This window comes from Delphinapterus leucas, chromosome 19, assembly GCF_059928025.1.
Source record: "Delphinapterus leucas isolate spDelLeu-1000000601 "Yukka" chromosome 19, BTC_Dleu_Yukka2, whole genome shotgun sequence".
Taxonomy (NCBI): Eukaryota; Metazoa; Chordata; class Mammalia; order Artiodactyla; family Monodontidae; genus Delphinapterus; species Delphinapterus leucas.
In genome coordinates, this window is record NC_143147.1 from 62,108,089 (window position 1) to 62,131,573 (window position 23,485).

At 47.1% G+C, this 23,485-nt stretch overlaps 1 pseudogene across 1 annotated transcript in view; it reads right to left on the reverse strand.

Annotated features, from left to right (window-relative positions):
• LOC149746796 (XRN2 binding domain-containing protein 1 pseudogene) overlaps positions 1–21,577 on the reverse strand; it is a 48,377-nt pseudogene extending 26,800 nt beyond the window's left edge. The window contains exons 1-2 of the transcript XR_016389086.1: positions 21,527–21,577; positions 18,907–19,035 (exon numbers count right to left, since the gene is read on the reverse strand). The product of XR_016389086.1 is annotated as an XRN2 binding domain-containing protein 1 pseudogene (transcript). The remainder of the gene's footprint in view (positions 1–18,906; positions 19,036–21,526) is intronic.
• Positions 21,578–23,485: the final 1,908 nt, after the last annotated feature.

The window sequence follows — 23,485 nt, forward strand, 5'->3', positions numbered from 1 at the left end:
GGGTCTGTCTCTCCCCTCCAGTTGTGAGTTGCTTGGGTCCTGGGATCACATCCACTCACACGTTCTTCTGCCTATGCGCTTGGCATTTTCCAGAACCCTATCAAATACTGGTTGGGTTGAAGCGATGAGTCTTCAATTAGGCCTTGATTCTGTGTGCGTTAAACAAGTCTCTCCACCCCCTGCACTGAGCTGATGCGTCCTTGGGAGACGTGCTCTCAGCACCTCACCCCACCCCCCTGTGCTGTCCCCTGTGTCACCAAGCGAGGACATCAAGCTTAGGGAAGCAGCCCAGCTTAAGAGAATTGCTGTCGTGTGCCCTGGAAAGCATAGCACTCATCCAATGAGATTAGGACAAGAAAGGATGACCTGAGCCCTTTTAGCTTCTGGCTCAGAGGAATACAAATAGGCAATGCAATCAGACTTTTTTTTGCTTTGTTTCTCTCACAAAATATTGTCCTTGCTTCTCCTACCCTGGTGCAGCTGTGTGGCGCTTTCATCGGCCAGATGGAGACTTAGATTAGCAAGTCAGCAACTCATCCCCGGCTACTCCACCTTGGGTCATACCAGGTGGGCGGGGTAGCCTCGCACAAGGAAAGGAGTGCTAACAAGGGACAGACCAAAGGCCACAGAACAAGGGGGGACCAGGTGAGGATAAGAAGCAGAGCGCCCCAAATTCGATTAGTAAAACAATTTTCCCAAGGCTAAATATGGACGAGAATCTCTTCAACCTCAGTTCTGTGGGCAGAGACTGGACTGCACAAGGAAGAGACGGACAGGGCCCATCCGAGCCCAGAGCTCCCCCCCTTCCTCCTTGACGTGGGTGAAAGACAGGGCCACGGCAGACCCCCAAATCGCCTATCCGCCCAACCGCTTTTTGTCTGTGGGGGGAGTGTCTATTTGGGGTGCATCCCACAGCCAGGCATCTTACAGCTCTGCCTCCAGAATATTCTGTGACCTCCTGCTGAGAATCACACATCTGCTCCTTTCACACCTGCTGAAAATTCCATCTCCCCTCCCTTCCCACCATGGCAGGGCCTGTGTGCCTGACTGGGCCACCTTAGTAGCCCAAAGCAGCTTTTAGGATTTTTCTTTTCTAAAGGGAAAGAAAACAAAACAAAACAAGTTTTTTAAAGTCGGAAGTTGACGGGATTTGGTGTCAGAAACATGTATCTCACAGGGTTGCTAAGCTGAGATAAGAAAATATTTGTGAAAACACTTTGGAAATGGTTAGGCTGTATGTAAATGCTTCCCACAGACAGGCATCCTACACAGCTCTGCCTCCGGAATGTTCTCTAAGCATAGATTATTCTCCTGCCTACCCCTGTGGTTGGTTACCAGCATCAACCTCTACTATTTAGATAAGTCCTTCCCGCATCTTAAATTTCCCCCAAACGGAAAAATAATATGAAGAGTGTTGTTCAAAAGATCAGTCCTCACTTGAATGGCTGTAAGCACAGACATGCTGAAACAATATGGGGTCTTTCCTGGTAAACCACTTTCCGTAATTACAAGCTACATAGGACTTGAAGGGATCAGGGGACGCATGCAGAGATGGTCGTCTTGCTTGGCTGGATACAGCAGTCCCTGCCACCCTCCAAATTCACAAAGCTCACTGGAGCACATGCCCAAGCGTGAATGCATAACTGATCCTAACAGGGACGTTCCTGGCAGCCTTGCTCCGCCGTGACGTCTGACAAGTACTGTGCTCCTGCCAGAGAGTGACCCTCGGCTGCCTCCGGGACACCAGCCAACCTTCTGCTGCTCCCCAGAAACGTGCAACACTCTGATGCAAAACCAGGAGCCTGCTCGCCCTCACTCCTTACCCCCAGGGACACAAGCTACACCTCTGAACTTTACTCAGCAGGTTTACCACCCAGGCTCAGGAAGCACCTGGGGCTGGTGTGTTAGTTTCCTGGGACTGCAGTGACAAACTGCCACAAACCAGGTGCCTTAAAACAATAGAAATTTTTTCTCTCACAGTTCTGGAGGGAAAGTCAAGGCGCTGGCAGAGCCGTGCTCCCTCCTGAGGCTCTAGGGGAGGTCACTTCCGGCCTCTTCCAGCTTCTCGGGCCCCAGGCATCCCATGTCTTAGGGCTGCATTCATGTCCTCTAGTCTCTGCATCTGCCTTTCCCCTGTGTGTCTCTGAATGTCCTTTCTCTATAAGGACACCAGTCTTTGGATTTAGGGCCCCCCCCAAATCCACAACGATCTTCTCTCCCTTCCAGATCCTTAACTTAACTGTATCTGCAAAGACCCTATTTCCAAATAACGCCATGTTCCCAGCTACCTGGGGTTAGGACTTGGACACATCTTTTGGGGGGAACCCCCATTCCACCCTCTACAGTTGATTAGAACCGAAGTCCGGTTGGAGGGAAGGGGGCACTTCCTGCACGCTCCCCTTTCACTGCATCACCGGTTCAGCCTGAAGCTGAGAAGAAGGTGCTTGCAACCTATCGGGGGGCCTCCAGGACTCCGAGGGCACGTGCTTTTGCCTAACCCCCAACAAGTGTGGCTTTAAGGAAAGTGAGGCCAAAAGAAGTTTAAGGCGGGCCTACAGTCCACTTTAGGGTCCGGGCTCTGAAAGAGCCAGAGAAAAAAGACCATGCTCTCAGGACTTCCCTGGCGGCGCAGTGGTTAAAAATCCGCCTGCCCGTGCAGGGGACACGAGTTCCAACCCTGGTCAGGGAAGATCCCACATGCCTCGGAGCAGCTAAGCCCACAAGCCACAACTACTGAGCCTGCGCTCTAGAGCCCGTGCTCAGCAACAAGAGAAGCCATGGCAATAAGAAGCCCGCGCACAGCAATGAAGAGCAGCCCCCTCTCGCGGCAACTAGAAAAAGCCCGTTCGCAGCAACGAAGGCTCAACGCAGCCAAATAAGTAAATAAATAAATAGCAATTAAAAACAAACAAACAAAAAAGACCCTGCTGTCCTTGGCTCCCGGGGCAGCCTCCGCGGTGGGTGGGCCATGCTCAGTGGCTCACCACATGTATCTGCAGAGGAGCTCGTCCCCGGAACCCGCTTGGGCACACAAAGGGCTTCTCTGAGGACCAGCCTCTTGGCAGCTCAGGGGAACCTTCCAGGAACCTCTGTGATGCTGGCAACCTGGGCTCATTCTACACCCAGGGAAACTGAGGCACAAGGAGGCCTGCTTAATCCCCACAGAGAATTCGGATCTTTGGAGGCAGTGGGTGGTGCCTCTCACCTCATATGGTAACTGAATATGGTACCCTAGTTAAGTTAGTTATGGTTTAATAACGGGCCCCTCTGCTGCACACTGACTGTATTGGCTGGCCACTAGGCAGGGATCCTCATAAGAGCCCATTTTACAGGTGGGGCCACCGAGACACACACACGGTGACTTCCAGGGCAGAGAATATGACCCTAATGCTGTTTGACTCCAACACTCATGGGAGTGTTTCCGTTGCATTAGCCTCTCTCTGCAGAGGTTAAACTCATTGTTTCTCCTTTTTGTTCTTTCTTCCAACTCACCAGGTTCAAGACCTGAACGCCCAGGTGTCGTGGTGAAATGCCCATCACCCCTAATCACATAGGCATGTGGATGCCCAGGTGGCATCCGACTGGCAGTGTGGGAGCACCTGATGGCAGAGACACCTGTGAGTCCCCGGACATTCTGCTGAGCTCGCAAACGTATCTGGCCTTAAGATATTTCCATATGACCTCTGTGTTGCAGTCAAATAGGCTTGACTCATACATTCTTTAAATAGCAAGTGGCAATAACCTGTGTGACTTTTTAATGTTCCATTTATTCTTCCATCCACTAATTGTTCTGAGATTTATAATAATGGAGCTCCCAAGCGCCAGGCACATGACATAATGGAGGCCAAAAAACCCTGATTAAGTTCAAGTTTGAGAATGCTGAATGAAATTAAAGGTACCCTTAACTTGGTGAAAATAATAGAAAGGTTTTTTCCCCTTTCTTTTTCTTTAAATCCACTTATTTTTATGTCCCAGCAGCAGACTACGAGGCCAGCTGGGGTCTCGATACAAAGCAAAGCTTGCTCCCTGATGGAAGACATTGAACCCTCTGTCTTAGTTTCTGCATCCTTTGCATTACACAGTTTAGCAACTGTACAACAGGCTGAAAGAAAATGATGATTTCTCTGCAGCTGGTTCACGCTTGCTGAAAGTGATACTGAGGAAATTTATGGATGCAGGAAAACCCGGCATACCTCCGAGTGGCTCCTCTTAGCCCCACCCTCAGATTTGCAATGCTGGGATCCAAGTCATCTTCAAAACCATTTCCTTCATCTTGGCCAAGCCCTTAAATGTTTAAGAAGTCTCAGATGAATGGATAAAGAAGATGTGATACATATATATGACAGAATATTACTCACCCATAAAAAAGAATGAGATAATGCCATTTGTGGCAACATGCATGGACCTAGAGATTACCATACTAAGTGAGGTAAGTCAGAAAGAGAAAGACAAACACCGTATGATATCACTTATATGTGGAATCTAAAATATGACACAAATGAACTTATCTATGAAACAGAATCAGCCTCCCAGACATAGAGAACAGACTTATGGTTGCCAAGGGGGAGAGGGGGTGGGGGAGGGATAGTCTGGAAGTTTGGGGTTAGCAGATGCAAACTATTATATATAGAACGGATAAACAATAAGGTCCTCCTGTATAGCACTGGGAACTCTATTCAATACCTTGTGATTAAACCATAATGGAAAAGAATATGAAGAAGAATGTATATACTGTGTCACAGAATCACTTTGCTTTACAGCAGAAGTTAACACAACATTGTAAATCAATGTTACTTCAATAAAATAAATTTTAAAAAGTTTTTAGGTGTTTGAGAAGTCTGCATCAAATAATGTCTGATAAAAACTTAGCGTTCTTCGTGGTTAAGGACACGCTAAAACTTAATTTTGAGCCATAACACCTTAAGAAAGGAATTTTATTAGCCAAGGCAGGGAGCCCTGGTCAGTGGTCTGGCTCATGTGACCCAACTGATAGACATACCTGAGGAAATTCAGGCCGCATGACTGCCAGCTGGGACTTGTTCGGTTCCTGATGTTCCCAGAGATAAAACAATACCCTGAAGCAGAAAAAGAAGGCTTTTGTTCCTGCTTAGACGGTGATTATCTTCCAAGAATGAGCAGAAAGTTTTCCTAAACAGAGGGACCCACGGGCACAGCTCCTGCCAAAACTCTCAACTGTGGCTCCAACCGCAAAAAGGGTGATTTAAAAATTTTAAATATCAATGTAATTTTTTTTTTTTTTGGTACGCGGACCTCTCACTGTTGTGGCCTCTCCCGCTGCAGAGCACAGGCTCTGGACGCACAGGCTCAGTGGCCATGGCTCACGGGCCTAGCCGCTCCGCGGCATGTGGGATCTTCCCGGACCGGGGCACGAACCCGTGTCCCCTGCATCGGCAGGCGGACTCTCAACCACTGTGCCACCAGGGAAGCCCATCAATGTAATTTTTTAAATTATAAAATAATATACGCTACAGCAGACTGTCTACACAGCATCCACTGCCCATGTCTTCCTTCCCAAGGCCAGACTCTGTTCAGGCGCCCACCCTCCTTCACATGCGGGGGCGGCGGAACTCCAGGGGAAGCTGACTCTGCTCCAGCTCTGGCAGGCCGACCAGGTAAATCTAAGGCATCCCTTCTCCCAGGGACTGATTTAGGAGTGGGCATGTAACCCAATTCTGACCAACGAGACCCACAGGGAAGTCTGCTAGGGGGTTCCGGAAGGGCTCCTGCCGTCTAAAAAGGAGACACTGAAAAAGACAGCCCATTTCTGTGTCTGGGCACTGCTGTGTCCACTCTGATTCCTGGGACTGCGACAGCTGTGCTGTGCCCACGAGGGGAAGTGGCCTTTGATGGGGATGGGTGGGTCCTGGGGCCACAGAGAGTAGAGGTGGAGGGAGCAGAGCAGGTCTTTGGTGACACATGGCCGCCTTGCCTGGGGCTTCCCTTCCCGCTAGACTTCCTGTCATTTGCACTTGTCAATGTCCTCATTGTGCAGTCCAGCTTGAGGAAGGGTTTTCTGTTCCTTGTAGCTAAAAGCAACCTGAGCTCACACTTGTTTTAGAAACATGTTGAAATGCAGAAATGCATAAAGAGGAAAATAAAAATCACCAATCCTCCCACCATCCAGTAACAACCATGATTTATGTTTTGTTGCTTTTCCATCACCTGTTGGTGGTGCTAATTGTGATATATAACTACAGAAGTCATACACTTGCTTTTTGTAAAAAATTCAGATAGAACAGCAGTTGAATACAGAAATAGCTGCTGTAACCCCAGCCCCTCAGTGACGGACTCTTGGCAGTTTGTCATCTATTATGGGAATTTCCCCCACAATGTCAGCGTTTTCTAATGTAATTGCTGTTCCTGAGGGATGAATTGCTCACCTAACTTCCTGAGCCCATACGCAGGTAAACTGCAGTGTGACTCAGACTAGCAGAACGTCTGGGCTGTGAGAGCGGGAAGCCGGGAGGAGCAAAAGGAACCGGGGAAGGAGTTTCCCCTCCTTTCTGCAAGCAGGGCTGGCCTGGGCAGAGGAACAAAGTGGAGAGATCCTGGGCCTTGAGCACAAAGGATCTGGGTTCAAAGTCCTAATTCACTGTGACCTTAGGCAGGTCCCTTAACCATTCTGAGCCTATTTTCTCAGCTGTAAAATGGGCATAGTAATGCCTAACAGAGTTGTAAGGGTTGGGGATAATGCACGTTGTACAGACGCAATAAATGGTAGCCATTATTCAAAATATTTGCCAACTTCCCATTTCTCTTTCTGGACTCTTCTACTACATCCTGACATCTCTTCCCACTCCCCCCATCCCACCCCCCACCCCCCAGCTGTTTTTGCTCCATCTGTATTAGCCAGGGGGTTCTTAGTTGCAGACAATAGGATCCACTCTAGCTAGCTCAAGCCAGAGGGGGTTTCTGAAGGGCCAGAGGGCTCACGGAATTGCTGGGAGGATGGGAGTTGCAAGCAGTAGGCAGGCTTCCAGGAACAACTGACTCCCTGAGTCACACTGGCTCACCAAGGGAGCTGCCACCTCACCAGGATCAGGAAGCTGCCAAGTCTGCTTGGTCTCCAGAACCGGGCTCCCTCTGCCATGATCCATGCCAACAAAATGATGCCCTGTTTCCTATCTCCGTCTCCATGTGTCAGTCCTGAGTCAGAGTCCCCTGCGGGAGCAGGTGATTAGCTGAATCTAAATGGCACATCTGAACCCCAGTAGGTTTTATATTTCTGCATTAGAAAGGGGATACCTACAGTCTGGAAATCTGATTATCGTCAGTATGTGAAGAGAAGGCTCAAAACCTTGGGGGCAACCTCAGATTCTGGGTGGGGAGCAGGCCAAGGACACATGCTCAGAAGCGCTGTACCCCTGTCCTTGTCCATCGGAGATGGCATTGTGGGATGCTCCAGTTACATCCTTGGCTGAGCTCATATGTGAGAGGCAAAGCCAGGTGATTCAAGATCCATCCCTAGGGACAGTGTTTAATGGGTCCTTCACATTGCACTTTTAAGAAGTTGCTTGGGATGTGGGGTTCAGGACATGCTCCCCCGCAATACTGCCCCTTGATACATTAAATATTTTAAGCTGAAGGAGTTTGAGAAAATGGCAGAAGCAGGAAGTTCACACTGCTTCCCCTGCTTCTTCCCCTCCTTCTCCCCTGAAACAGGTCATAAAACCCTTACGGAAGAGGTGCCCACCCTATACCCAGAGGAGAGGAGCATTCTTATCTCCTAAGACAAAGGGACACCAGGAAGAATCCAAACGGGCCATGCAAAGTTTCCACCAGTTTGCTACATTCACTTCATACTCTTTCACCTATCATATTCCTCCACGACTATCCACCCCATCAAACTTAGCAAGAAATACTCAGGTTAAACTGTTTCTTTGGGTCTTCATTTCTGTAGGAAGCCTCCCGTGACACATAAAGTTGACATTACATACATTTGTATGCTTTTCTCCTGTTCATCCCTCTTTGTCAGTTTAATTTTCCTAAGAGACCCTAAGAGAGTCAAGGACAACTTTTTCCTTCCCTGCATTTGTCAACTCTAATCTCCGATTCATGAAATTTTGGGCCTTATAACAAGTGAGTTGAAGTTGTTTTTGGTGCAGTGAAGGAAAATGTTATGAGTAAGGGCGAATGAAGCCTGAGGGTCAGAGCAGCGTGTAGAAGTCCTCATGATCAGAGTCCTGAAATTTTTCCTGCTTTTTTTTTTTTTTGGCCACGGCCCGCAGCATGAGGGATCTTAGTTCCCCGACCAGGGATCAAACCCATGGCCCCTGCACTGGAAGTGTGGAGTCTTAACCACTGGACTGCCAGGGAAGTCCTGTTCCAGCTTTTTTAAGCTGCTGCCTTTTCTCTGGAAAACTGGATCAGAACGTATTTGTACAGGCTCTGATTTTTCTAATAATTACAGCCTTTGCTCTCCGAGAGATAAGAGCCGGTAGGTGTGAGCGCAGGCTGGCTAATGTAATCCTGGGATTACACACATGATAGGAGTATGAACTGCTGGAGTGTAACGGCCCTTCGAGACAAGCCAGACCGCGGCCCTTTTCTTATAGATGAAGACACTATTCATTGTCTGCGATTGTAGATGACATTTTGCATTCACTTATCATCAACGATTTCATCGAATATTGACTCGTTTTTCTGATGGGTGGATAAAAGGAAATGCTGCCTCTTGTCCTGCCAGAGAGTTGGCATCCTCGACAACAACGCAGACTGCTCTCCCACAGGGATACAAGCTCCTTTATGGGTTTTCCTCCAGCTGACGCAGTGATTTGAGAGTCATCCTTTCAACTCCTGAAAGAAGTGGGTATTTGTTCCTGGGTAGGACAGAAGGCTGAAATTCACTCATAACCCCTAAGGAAAGGCGGCCTAGTGATCTTCTAGACTATTTTTCTTCCTCCGTCGCTGCATGCAGAGGTAGCTCTTGGGACCCTGCTTAGGAAGGCAGCAAAGCCAGGGCTTCCTTCATCTTGTTGAAGATGATGGGATGGTTACTGGAAGATACTAGTTATTTCTTTCTTTGTTCTAAACCCCCTGGCATTACATTGCCAGTCAAAGCCTGTGCTCCCTGCATAATAAGATAGGAATGCTGTGCAGAGACGATGCTAATGGCAGCTAAATATAGATGGCAGCTTCTAGGTGCATGTGTGCCTGCACGAACACTAGAACAATTACGGGAAGAAGCCTTCCATGCTGCATGGTTATAACCTTGACTTTAGGAAAGTATGAACTTTTCTGGCTGGGCCCAGGGCTCTCCTTCTGTTAAATGGCATTCCTGGAGGGGCAGCTGGAAATGCTCTGTCCTTTGTCACCCTTTGGACTTGGTGGTGCCCGGGATATTATTACATAACAGAAAAGTGTCCTTTTGTCACTCGGAAATGTGTGGGGCTCAAAGGACAGTCCTACATGGGTGGAGATTAATATGCCTCATTAATTAGTCACATTCCTGCCCTTCTCCATTCTTTATAATTAGGGCGTCAGGCATCCCTGTTGGCCTGAGATAGTCTCAGTTGATGCCTACGGACTCAAGGGAATTATCGATAACGTCCCCTTTCACTCTCAGAAGTGACCTGGTTGGGTGATAAATTTTTATTTTAATTTCAGTTTTTAACTGAAGTATAGTTAACGTACAGTGTCGTGTTCGTTTCAGTGTACAGCAAAGCGATTCAGTTATACATATACACATTCTTTTTCAGATTCTTTTCCTTATAGGTTATTTCAAGATAGTGAATATTGTTCCCTGTGCTACACAGCAGGTCCTTGTTCTTGATCTATGGGTGATAATTTTTTTTTTTTTGGCCATGCCACACAGCATGTGGGATCTTAGTTCCCCGACCAGGGCTCGAACCCTTGCCCCCTGTGGTGGAAGCTCGGAGTCTTAACTGCTGGACTGCCAGGGAAGTGGGTGATAAATTTTAAGATCACTGATTTGTAATCCTTAAGGAGAAGGAGGGAGACAACACCACTTTGTAGGTGTGGACCCCCTGAGAGCCAGCCTGGGTAAGAGGGCTTTAAGTTGAAGAAAGAATAGGGAGAAGCAGCTTCTCCAAACCCTTCTAAAGAGCCGTCTGCTGTATTCATCCTCAATGGCTCTAAGTGGCCATATACCCCCAGCTTCTGGGGCACTGGGGTGATCAATCTAAGCCAGGGAGACCTGTTGGCCTAGGCAGTATGGTCAGACTGGAAAAATCAAATGGTTCTGCCATCCAGTTGACCCTGGAGCTGACCAAGATGAAATGGTCACCTTGCTGCTGGCCTTCAAGCCTAAGGTCATAGTTCAAGAGAATGTCAGAACTTGGCTTGTGCAGGGGGTGCTGGCCATCTGTGGGGCTGGTCTTGTTTGTGGGGTCTTCTCCCCATGCTGGGTTGTTTCACGGCCCATTGTAAAAAGGCAAATCATTCCCCGCTCTACAAAGATTCTCAACTAGAGTGATGAGAAGGTAGGGGGAAGGACTGGGTGATAGCCTTAAGAGAGTCTCAAAGATCTGATGCCCCCAAACTAAACCCTTTCCCTCCAATCCACTGGGATGAAGGACTTTCTAATCCCTCAGCCCTTCCAAATGTGTCTTCCTGCAAGAGGTGGCCAGTGCCAATAGGGGGCTGAGTTTTCTTGGGTAATCTCTTGGTGACAGGCCAACCCCATGGGGAAAATTCTCATCTAGGGCTTGATCTTGAAGTTACTCTCTAATTCATCAGCTCTGTGTAAAAGCTATAGAGCACATCGACCACCGTTAGGCTGTCAAAACATTCATTCAGCTGATGAGAATTAGGGCTTTTAAAATTACCAGTCTTTTGCGAAGATGTTGGTTGAGTTTCTGCATGCACCCAAAAAGTGCCTTTGCATAGAGGTTATTTCGGTAGCGTTTACTGCAAATAAAGACTGGAGACTATTGGCTAGATGACATTCCGCAGACCCAGAGATAACCAATTGTGGCAAAAGAAAAGGATGCTCAAGATTTAACTTTGTAAAGATGGGTTGTTGGCCTGGAATCACGTTCCAAAAATTCCTCCTACCCGCAGACCAGCTCCCATCACACCCACAGCATTCGAGATGAGGTGAGGTGAGAAATTCTACAGTCGGCTACTGAGTATCCTGCCGGGCACCTCCTCAGAGGAATGGGAGGAGGTTGCAGAAAAGTCTGTGAAATTCTAAGATTGTTTGAACATGCCATTACTGATAAAAACGTCCTTTCAAATCCCAAGTCAAAACTCCTGACTTTTAAGCAAATTTATGCCTATGCTAGTTTTCAAACTCGTAAAGCACAATATGGAAACAATGATAAAAATATGAGATTTTAGTTTTGCTGCGTCCCAGGAGCCAAGGGCTGAAAGCCTGGCCCATGGTGCCATCTGAGGACTGGCTGTCCCAGGAGCACATGCCTCTCTAGGACTTTGAACTTCTTCCACCTGGAACGTCTCTTTTCCCCATCTCTGCCCTCTGAAATCCCATCCCATCCGTCAGATGGAAAGGTCAGAATTCATTCTTCTGGGTTCTGGATCTGGTTTTGCTCACACCATTATTAAAGCTCTCATAAGACTACGCCTTGGATAGAGGCCCCTCACACACCCCATCCAGCACCCAGAGCCCGAAACAGCTTTTGTAGGGTTTCAAAACTTTTCACTCTTTTCTTTCGTGGGCCTCTCACTGCTGTGGCCTCTCCCGTCGCGGAGCATAGGCTCCGGACGCGCAGGCCCAGCGGCCATGGCTCACGGGCCCAGCCGCTCCGCGGCATGTGGGATCTTCCCGGACCGGGGCACGAACCCGTGTCCCCTGCATCGGCAGGTGGACTCTCAACCACTGCGCCACCAGGGAAGCCCCATTCCTTTCTTTTCATTTGCTTTACCACACAATGAACTGACTTCAAAACAGGCCTTGTTAAAGAGGATTTTAAATGTAAGTGTTGCTTGATTCTGACAAGTACCCTTAGATCCTTGGAAAACATCTCCCACGACCTCTCCCGTTGCTGGTTCTGTTCCTTTTCATTTAGGAGACAGTGATTTGTTTTCTGGGTTGTAAAAACAAGAGAACACGCTGCTTTGGTTGCAGTAACTCGCGGGGTAGTCAGAGAAAAATGTCCCTTTACTTGGAGGTGGGCAGCATCAGAGAAGGGCTTTAGCCACCCAGAGTGAAGGCCCCAAGACCCCCTTCTCCCCTCCCATACACACCCCCAGCCAAGAGCAAGGGTCTGTGTGATCCCAAAAGGGCCTGAAACAAGTGGAGTCGTTGGTGAAAACACCTTGAGCCCAAAACTTAGCTGCCAACGGCAAACGCAAAGGACAAACATCCACAGATGCTCTCAGCCTGACTGTTCCCAATGTAAAGACCCCACATTTGAGTTTACCAGTTCATTAGAAACTGGTGGAGGGTCAGACCCAGAAAGGAGCTGGCAGGGGGCAGTCTTCTGGAGTGAATGATTAAAATAAGTGGTTAAAACTCTGCTCAATATTATGTAATAACCTAAATGAGAAAAGATTTTGAAAAAGAATAGATACATGTATGTGTATAACTGAATCACTTTGCTGTACACCTGAAAGTAACACAACGTTGTTAATCAACTATACCCCAATATAAAATAAAAATTAAAAAATAAATCAATAAAATAAAATAAGTAGCTAAAGATAAAACAAGAGTACAGCTCTGTGCCTGCAAACTGAGAGGACCTGTGATGTTCCGGTTGATAGCCTTGAGCCTCCACAGAAGATGCTCCGGGGACCCCATGTTTTGTTTGAAGTTTGTGCCTGACTCTTGAATCATGAGGGTTGGGGGTGGGGGAGTGGCTCCTAGGATCTCTAGGATAATGACTTTTATCACAGATACCCAGGTGGCCACACAAATAGTGTCGTGAAAAAGGCAGAGGCGGCAGGCTGGGCTTTTGCATCTCTTTTCCACCCAGGGCGACCTTTACTGACCTTATTTGCACCCACATTTAGCAGCCAGGATCTCTCTCCTGAGACCAGAAGGCGTGTGCCTGGGAGTATGTTAGGCCCGTGAGTAGGGTAAGAGGCTGTGTTTATTATATCAGAGTTGGGAGCAACTGTGGCAGAAGACACATTAAGACACAGTAAGAACTCGTGTCTCACGTGTAACTCCTTGGGAAGCATGAAGCCTTAAGGGTCTTCTTCACTTGTGAATTGTTGTTTGTCCCAAAGGCAGTGATAACCTCAGACTGGCAGTATTTCAGGGGCAGACGATCAGAGAGACAAACTTATCTCGGTTGGCATTTCTTAACTTGTTCTTTATCGAGTCTGTGGCTGCAGATACGTTTTGGGGTGCATTCAGCTTGTGACCCAGAAAGCACCCAAGAGAGGAGGGCTGGCAAGGAAGGCAAAGGGGTGACTTGGAAGAAACCCATGCCAACTTCACACTCTCAGCGGTTCTGTGGGCAGAGGACGTGCTACCCCTCACAGACCCTGGGAAGGTGCCCAGGCAACCCCCTGCGGAAAGGAATGTTAAGGTACCACTGGCAAGTTTCCAATACTCCAACCCCAAAATGTAATTTGCTTGTTTCACATATTTTCAAAATTCCGTAGTAAAGCATCATTTTACTTCAAATTTTCAACTTTAAAGTTCAATCAAAATTTTAAGCAGTGGGCTTCCCTGGTGGCGCAGTGGTTGAGAGTCTGCCTGCCGATGCAGGGGACACGGGTTCATGGCCAGGTCCGGGAAGACCCCACATGCCGTGGAGCGGCTGGGCCCGTGAGTCATGGCCGCTGAGCCTGCGCGTCCGGAGCCTGTGCTCCACAACGGGAGAGGCCACAGCAGTGAGAGGCCCGCGTACCGCAAAAAAAAAAAAAATTTTAAGCAGAAAAGCTGTTTTTATGGATAAGAAGATTACTCTGCATGCCTGGAAGGAACAGAGAGTCTCCAAGGGCAGTGATCTGCTCAAGGCTTAGGTGCTTTTTTTTTCTTCTTATTTATTATTATTTCTTCTTTTTTTTAAATGGAAGTATAGTTGATTTACAACGTTTTAGGTGTACAGCAAGGTTATGTGTATATATATATATTTATATATTTATATGTGTATATAATTATATATATATATTATATATATATATAAATATACATTTTTAATATATATATAGTGCTTTTTGTTTCATCCTTTAGAACATTGACGTCTCGGGTACACCATTACCTGCCCAGGACTGTCCTGGCCAGAAGGCTGACCACACCTTGGAAAGACACCATCCATATAGACAACTGAGATTTAATTCTTCTCATCTCAGAAGCAACATGTGTATTCCCCGGAAAACTTCTGAAGTTACAGATAAGGAAATTAGCATTCTTAACTTTGTATTGTACGCTTGTGGTTGGCAAAAGGATGGCCCCCAAAGATGTCCACATCTAAAACCAGAACCTGTGAATATGTTAGATCACATGGCAAAGCGGAATGAAAGTTGCAGATGGAATTAAGGATGCTAATCAGAGAAAAAAGGGAGATTAGCTTGGGTTACCCAAGTGGCCCAATGTAAGCACAAGGTTCCTGCTTTCGGCTTGATTTCAGCTCAGTGAGACCTCAGTCACACTTCTGACCTCCAGGACTGTAAGACAATACATTTGTGTTGCTTTAGGCCACTAACTTTGTGGTAACCTGTCACAGCAGCTACAGGAAATGAATACAGTGCCCCTCCTCCCAGGTTTTTTTCTTTGCGTGTGTATTTTGAACCCCCCAAAGTAGGACCATACTGTACATAATATTTTCAGATAATCTTTTTTTGAAGTACAGCAATGGAACAGAGAATCACAAATCCCCAGCATACAGCTGGACGATCACAAAGAGAAAACACCTGTGTGGCTACAGCCCCAGTCAAGAACTCTAACACGATTGCCCCCTGGAAGCCCCCTTATTCTGTTCCCAGTCACCCGCTCCCCAAAGGCAATCCCCTCTTGACTTCTACACATAGCCTAGCTTTCCTGCTCGTGAACTTTATAAATGAAACCACATGGTATGCACACAATGTTTTCTTTTTTATTGAGGTATAGCTTACACATACTGAAAAGCACAAATTTTAGATGTTTTCACACATGCAGACACTCAATTAACAGCCCTGTGAATCAAGATAAAGAGTATTTCCTGTCCCCAAAGTTCCCTTTCCTCTGCTCAGCACATATACCCCTCCCCCAAATAACCAGTTTGCTGATCTCTATCACCATAGAACTACTTTTGCCTGATCTGGGGCTTTGTGGATATAAGTGGAATCATGCAATATGCTGAAACCTGTTTTCTTCCTCGCTCATTAAATTATCATAAGCACCTTTCCGCCGTACGGCTGGACCATCATTAGTTTAATCAATTTCCCCCTTTTGTGTATGGTTGCTTCCAGTTTGGGGATAATTTTAAGAATTAAATATCAAAGATGCATCAGGCTTCTTTTATTCATAGAGGCAGGTGGACCAGGGATGAAAATCCTCCCCCACACAGCCTTCTAGCTGGGTCCTCACACGTCATTATCACCCTTTTCGCAGAGTCACTTCCTTAACTGATCCCTGCAAGACCCAGGCTCTCTGGAGGACACTGAGGACTGTCCCCGCTGAAACAATTGTTTTCTTACAGTCCAACGATGCCGGCCACTTCCTCTCCCTGCAACCCAGCAACCTCTTGGAGCTCAGTCAACTGTCTAATTACTCTAGCCAAAGAGCCACTGTTCAGAGCCTCGTGTTCTAGACAGGAAAGAATGTTCCTCAGTGAATAAGTCCACACCTCTATTCTGGGTAACACAGCAAAAGTTAAAACGAAGCAGTTGTCCTGCAGTTGGTTCCAACTATTATGTTGTTTGCACAGAAAGCACGGAATCGAGAAGCACAGGGGAGCCCAGAGTATTCCAAGGAAAATGTTTGCAGGCTGACAAATTAGGACGCCGCTTTCCAAAAATGTGCATATAGGATATTGGCATTTTCTGCATTCAGTTAATGTAGTAGATAACAGTCTGTCCAACTGGAGTGAAACTGGGGGCTCTGATGACTGAAAATGAGTAGGTACTAAGCATTATTTTGTTCCTTTTAGACTATATGGAACAGTACATGCTTCCAATGCCAGGCACAAAAAACAAACGGTACAGAAGGGAGACAGAAAATAGACCTTAAGGGACTTCCGTGGCGTTCAGTGGTTAAGACTCCGCGCTTCCACTGCAGGGGGCACAGGTTCGATCCCTGATCAGGGAAGTAAAATCCAGCATGCCGCATGGCGCGGCCCAGGAAAAAAAAAGAAAAAAAGTAGACCTTTAACAGTTAGTTTCGTTTCGTTCCTTTCAGAGGGAGGCAGTTAGGAAATCTGATTAAACATCCTTTACTCCTGTGTCATCAGGAGTTTTTTCTTGAGATGACCATGGTTTTAGCAGAACTGAGATGAAACATCATTCAGAACATGAAACGTCACATTTATACAATCATCTTATAAAACCGGGTCCCCTCCCTCTGGGCCCCTGTTTCCTTTACCTGCGGGAGTATGCGGGGTGGAGGGGGTGGAAGACAATGACAGAAATGTCAACCCCAAATTGTCTTGTGCAGAGGCTGTGGAATGGAACCCAGCAGCAAAGGCCCTTTGTCAAAGGGACTTTGGGGTGTCACTGGCAGAGCTAGTGGGCTCCAAGATAAAGCTTAAACAACAACCTGAACGTTTGCATGTGTAAAACCTATAGAAGCACTGTGGAATAAGCCCGGATGTCAGCAAGAGCTAAGACGAGCGCCTTGGGAATTCCCTGGCGGTCCAGTGGTTAGCGCTCCACGCTTTCACTGGCGAGGATGTGGGTTCGATCCCTGCATCCCGCAAGCCAAGCAGAGCAGCCAAAAAGGAAAAAAAAAAAAAGACCGGCCCCTTTAAGTCACTGGGGTCACCCCCTACCCCAGGTCTGAGCAAGCCCAGGGTTGTGATTCATTCTCCCTTCCCTGACCCTGTCCCCATGTGTGCAGAGGGGAGAGTGTGCTGGTCTGGTCCTCACAGCGTCCACTCCTCTTTTCCTGTCTCTTGGACTCAGTCAATCTCCCTCTCTCTCTCCTTCTACGGCTTCGGCTTTGTTAAGTGGGCCTAACAGAAAATGGAAATATTGATATATAATAGATATTCTGTACTTAAAATACTGTTAACACTTTTACATTTTGTTGGCTTAAAACCAAATGAATGAGACTCTCTCTTTACTTTGCATGGCGGTGGGAGTTGGGCATGGCCCACCTTCAAGCTCCAAGTTCACCAGCTGCCTGCCGGGCTGTCCCTGTGCTCCTGGCCCTCTCTCTCTACGAAGTAGAGAAAAGAATCGTCCGGCTTCAGAAACCTGTTCCCAGGAGTAAATGAGATGCAGGTGCCACACTCAGCCTGTTGCCCGATGTGGGCTAGGTGGTCCTTAGGTGGAAGCTATTTTAGGTTCATAGGTCTTGGTTCCTTCCCCTGTGTGTCTACAGCGTGGTTGCCTGAATAAATAAGATTCTTCATCACTGCTCCAGAATCTGAAGTCATTATAACCCCACACGGAGCAGCTGTTTCCCCCCAGTTCATAAGCAATTCCCTGATGGTAAATTGCATGCCTAGGGGAACAAATGAACTTGTAGGTGATGCACAAGTCCCTGGCCTTGCGCAGAGTGGAACTCTGTTGTCACCCAAGGACTCACGGGCGTGTCAGATGTCAGAGGTGAGGTCACAGCAGGGGAACACCCAGGACTGGGGCCCTGAGCCTGACACCTCCTGCCTCTAGAGCAGATCTGAGTCATTTCAATTTCCTCTTACTTGGGAAGAGGGAAGTAGAGGGTGATTTCCTTGATTTGTACCAAAATTAGAAAAGACAAAGGCAGGTGAAGGGATCCAGAATAAGAGTTTTGTTATTGTTTTATTCTCTGAACTCCCCCTTATAGGCCTAAAAGCAGAACTTCCCAAAATAATTCAACAGTCACAAATCCTCTCCTGAGGCTAGGATCACAACTTGGGAAGACTCCTCTCTCTGGAGAGACATCCATACCCAGATGAGAATTCCCCCTAACAGACATAAAACTACCATAGCTCCCATCTATTCTCCTAAAGCGCCATTTATCTTTCCTAAAAGTCTTTTGCTTTCCCATAATTGTCCTTCTTCCCCTCCCGTGCCACTTCCCTTATTAAGATGGTTTATAAGCTCCCAATTCTAACCACCTCCTTGAATCACAGTTTTCATGAACTCCTGCAGACCTGTGTGAATTTTAAAAATCTGTCTTTTCTTTTGCTAAACTGTCTTTTGCAGGCCCCCAATTAACAGACCTAAGAAGGTAGAAGAAACATTTTTCCTCCCTGACACTGGAGTCCACGTCTTTACTGTTAAATGCTAGAAAAAAAAATACTCAAAAGCCTTGTTCGAGACGGTAAGGAGAACTGATTCCAGACTATCACAGTGGGAATGGGACCACTGCAATGAGATTTTACAACGGGGAGAGAGACTGGGCTCAACTCGGAATACAGTGTGGGCAAGTGGAAAGTTATGGAAAATTACTAAGAGGAAACATGAGGAGTAAAATGGGTCCTGGCTGAAGTGAACTAACAGGATTCTTGCTGAAGGCAAGCTAGGGGGCTTCAGGCATCACCTGGGGGATGGTAGAGGGTGAGGAACTTGATCAGTTATCGGGAGTGGGGGGTTAGGGTTTAAACTGACTCAGCAGGGCTCTTGCTAAAACTAGGTTTTACAGGGAGGTGCACAGATGGGCCTAAGAGAAGGTCCAGGAGTCTGAGTAAAGTTTGGTCAAGCAAAGAATCTTTGTCATAAACTTACCCTCATTTAGTCCTTTTGAGGTTAATTTGAATGTTCTCTAAAAAGAAGGTACTATATAATATGATGAAAAGAGGAAAGTAGATACTATATGATGAAAAGAGAATGGTAAGCATAATTTATTACGGGCCTAGTAGGGCCTATGCGCTTTGCAGATGTCACCTCCTTGAGCCTCTCATGTTGCAAGCGGGACGTGAGCTCAGTGAGGGCCAGCTCCTGCCCAGGGTCCCAGATTAGTGTCCACTTGTCACACACAGACATGGACTGCACCCTCAGGCCCTGTGCCAGGCACTGGGGATAGAGGGGTGAGTGAGACAGTCACCACAGCCCCGGGACAGACCAGCTGGCTGAGGAAAGACCCCCTCAAAGAGTAAAGCACACAGAAGTCATGCCTTCGGGGGAGCGCTCACGGGGTCCCTGCCTGGGCCCGGAGCAGAGGGGAGGGAACCCTGGTGGGATCTGTGCTGAGAGCAGAATCACAAGGACCAGCGGGTAAAGGAAAGTGGAGGGAAGGGCATCCCAGGGCCAGGGACAGCGAGAGCAAAGGCCACACGCACACAGGACCAAACTAGTGGTGGTGCTGCGGCCTAAACCCGGTGCCACCCAGCTCCAAAGTCCATTTGACCTCACTGAGGCCTCTGTGTACCTGTAACCCCAACAGAACCGGGCCTTTTGGCTGCCTGGTGTCAAGTAAAAACCGAATCCAGACTTAGGGAAGAGAGACTTTATTGGGAAGGCTTATTGCAAGGGAGGTGGGGGCAGGACCACTGCCACAGGGAAATCACTGTGACCCACCAGATCTGGGAGCACGTCAGGCGTGAGGCAAAAAGGGAGTTTCCTTCATCAGGAGCGATGAAGACGGCTAGCAAGAAGCAGGTTGGGCGCAAGTGGAGGGAAGGGTGGCTGGGTGGGAGAGGAGGTCAGAGAAGGTTTTAGCTGGGCTCGCCCCAAAGTTCAGGGGCCTGGGAGAGGGAGGGAGACTTAACCAAAGTCTCACTAATGAGCACTTTGTTCCCACTGATCAATGGGACAAGCTGTTGAGCTCATCACTTATGGGGCCAGAAGGGGAAAGTGGAGGGTCCGTGACAGACCTTAACACAGGCAAACGGGGGGGTGGGGGGGGACATGGATAAGTCTGCTCTAACTCCGTGGCATTAAATCTGTCACCAGAAACACAAAATGGGTGGAGGGGGTGTTTCTGAACCATCGCTGTTTTTCAGGAGCTCAGTCCCCCCTTTTGTTCAAGATGGAGTCATAAATGTCCTGAGGGGCTGAACAGGATCGAAGACAGTCTCCGGCCCAGTCAGAGCCCGTTCAACCTAGTGACGAAGCCAAAAGGGGGCGTTGAAAAATCATTTGGGTTTCACTGAATGATGGTCGACAGAAAAAAAATGAAGAACCGCCAGCCATAGTTTGAATTTCAGATAACACATTTCTATAGTATAGGCATGGTCTATATAATATTTAGGACTTACTTATACTAAAAAAAAAAAAAAAAATCATTGTTTGTCTGAAATTTCACTGTGTGTCCTGAATTTTTACGTGCTAACTCTGACAACCCTGCACTGAGTGGGTGCCTCAAAGTTACCCTAAAGAACGCTTTTTAGCTTCTCTTTCCTGACATCGGTCTCAGCACCGTAGCTGTTCCCTACACCCACTCCCCCACACACCCCAGCTCTCACCACACACTCCAGGCCCCCGGCTCCCTCTGTGTTCTCTGAACCCCTGGACCCTCCTTCTCAGCCCTTTCTCTGTAATCAATTCAGCCTCTGACCTTGTAGAGGAGCAGAATTTGCCCCCCCCCAAAAGTTTTCTCTTTGGCATGAGGATTAATTTAGGCTGATTACTTTTAAGAAACAGAAGCCTCAAAGTTTTTATTTCCTTCCCCTTAACTGCCCGAAAGAATTTAGATAAAGGGCCTGAGGTATCACCAGAGGTATCTGCGAAGAATGTGGGGAAGTTCGTCAGGGCCTGAAGGTCAGAGTCCACGCTGTGTCACATTGTGTCTGCGGCCCCGCAAACGTTTGTCCACCAAACATTTGCTTTCCCATCTGCAGGTGAACTGCCTTCCTCCCCTTTGAAGTCCCAAACCCTCACCCCCAACATCCTCTTTTGTCTCTAGCTGAAGATGGTATTTAAGGTGACGGTTTGGGCGATTTTGGTGAGTTACTCAGTCTTCCTGGGTCTTTCCCATGTATACATGTTACTAATCTTTTGTGTGATTTTTCTCCTGTCACTTTCATTCTTGGACCAGCCAGAAGAACCTAGAATGGCAGAGGAAAATTTCTTCTTCCTCCACAGCCTCTGCCCTGAGGATGAAAAGTCCCAGCTCCTCAGAAAGGTGGGAGATTTTGTTTTGAATTATATTTCCCCAACATGTGACTCCAGATTTTTTAAGCAAACAGCAAGGAAGACTTTGGGTGTTTACCATTGCCTCTTGCTGCACCCGCATAAGTAAGAGGCCTCATAGAACCCAGTTTACATCCTCTAAGAGGCCCAGGGGCATAGACTATAAGAAATTGCTAACACTACAGACTGTGCTGGGAAATTCTTCCCCAATACAGAACGCTGGCTCAAAGGAATAACATCAATGTGTATAAGTACTGCCAGTAATCACAACTGTGCATGTATCATACACTAGAGTTAAATCCACCATCCATCTGTGAAAAAAGTACAAAGCGACTAACAACACCCTCCCTCACTCCTCAAAGTGTGGTCCCCAGACCGGCAGCATCTGGGAGCTAGTGAGAAAGGCAGAGCCCCAGGCCCGCCCCAGACCTACCTGCAGCTCCAGACTCTGCATCCGATAAACCTGCAGGGGATTTGTGCACATTGTTTCGGTAGCGCTGAACTAGGACACTTTCATTTTTGTTCCTAGAACAAAAATACCACTAGATGGCCCTTCTTGACCGAGTCAGGTATTTAACCAAAACAGGTATGATGCCCAGGACAAAAAGAGGGACTATAGTCCCTCTTTCTTATTAGCCTGACGTAATTCATATCTTCCTTTGGGGAAGAGATTGGCATCCCTGATAAAGTTCATAAGGAGTTATCCGGGAAACCAGTTACCTACCCACCCAGCTGATTGTCAGGACCATTAGCCAGTGATTCTTACTGTATTTAGCCTGGCAATGATACTTTCTTATAAAATATACGTACCTAAAAATGAACTTCTTTTTTTTTTTTTTTTTTTTTTTTTTTTGCGGTACGCGGGCGTCTCACTGTTGTGGCCTCTCCCGTTGCGGAGCACAGGCTCCGGACGCGCAGGCTCAGCGGCCATGGCTCACGGGCCCAGCCGCTCCGTGGCATGTGGGATCTTCCCGGACCGGGGCACGAGCCCTTGTCCCCTGCATCGGCAGGCGGACCCTCAACCACTGCGCCACCAGGGAAGCCCGAACTTCGTTTCTTTTAAATTGAAGTATAGTTGATTTACAATGTTGTGTTAATTACTGCTGTACAGCAAAGTGATTCAGTTATATATACATTCTGTTTTTTAATATTCTTTTCCATCATGGTTTATCATAGGATATTGAATATAGTTCTCTGTGCTATACAGTAGGACCTTGTTGTTTATCCATTCTATCTATAGAAGTTTACATCTGCTAATCCCAACCTCCCACTCCATCCCTCCCCCAACCCCCTTCCCCTCGGGGAACCAGTCTGTTTATGTCCGTGATTCTGTTTCTGCTTCATAGATAGGTTCGTTTGTATCATATTTTAGATTCCACATATAAGTGATATCATACGGTATTTGTCTTTCTCTTTCTGACTTACTTCACTTAGTATGAATAATCTCTAGTTGCATCCAAAAAAATGAACTTTTGGTTTGGCCTATAGGGGCCTCTCCCCTTGCCTACGAGATTGTGATAAAACTTTCACACATACTCATAACTAAATTGTTTCACACATACTCATAACTAAATTGTCTTCTTTCACTCATCTAAAAAGAAATTAGAATGGATAGATTACTTAATGTGGTTGACCTCGCTCGTGTCAAGTTATGCTAAGAGGCTACCGTAAATGCAGGAAGAATCAGCAAGAGGTTCAAAGAACACTCAGCCAGAGAAACGGCAAGACAACTATGGGGGAAAATAAAAAGGCAAAGAGTGATTTTGCACATGCACGATAGTGTAACCTCTGAACGGTGAAAACAGAAATGATATAGGATGCTTGCATTGGGAGGATGGACAAAGGGAAGCAGAGGGCAGGTGCTGAGAGCTCAGCCTGAATCCACCAGGAAGGAAGGCAACAGGCCAGGATGAAGAGGGTGAGTCAAAGAGCAGCACATACAGGTTATTCAGAAACAGGGAGATGAGTGAACTAGGAAGGAGCTAAGCTGAGCGCGGAGGGCTGTGGGAAGTGGGGAATGGCTGTTTAGTGTCAGCCTTTTCATCCTATGAACATTATTTTTTTTGGCCCCGCTGTATGGCTTTAGGGATCTTAGTTCCCCAACCAGGAATTGAACCCGGGCCACGGCAGTGAAAGCACCAAGTCCTAACCACTGGACCACCAAAGAATTCCCTCATCCTATGAACTTTTAAAACTAGTGCACTAATGATCACTTTAGGAAAAAAACTGAAAACAAACACCAAGCAATGTTTACACAGATCTAACATGACCAGAGGAAGTGAGGCCTTTATTTCATTTTGACTTCTTAATATCTTCTTTTTATCTCCCCCATTAACTTTCAAAGGGGTAATTAACTTTCAAGTAATTTGGAACAGAGATGACACATTAGTGA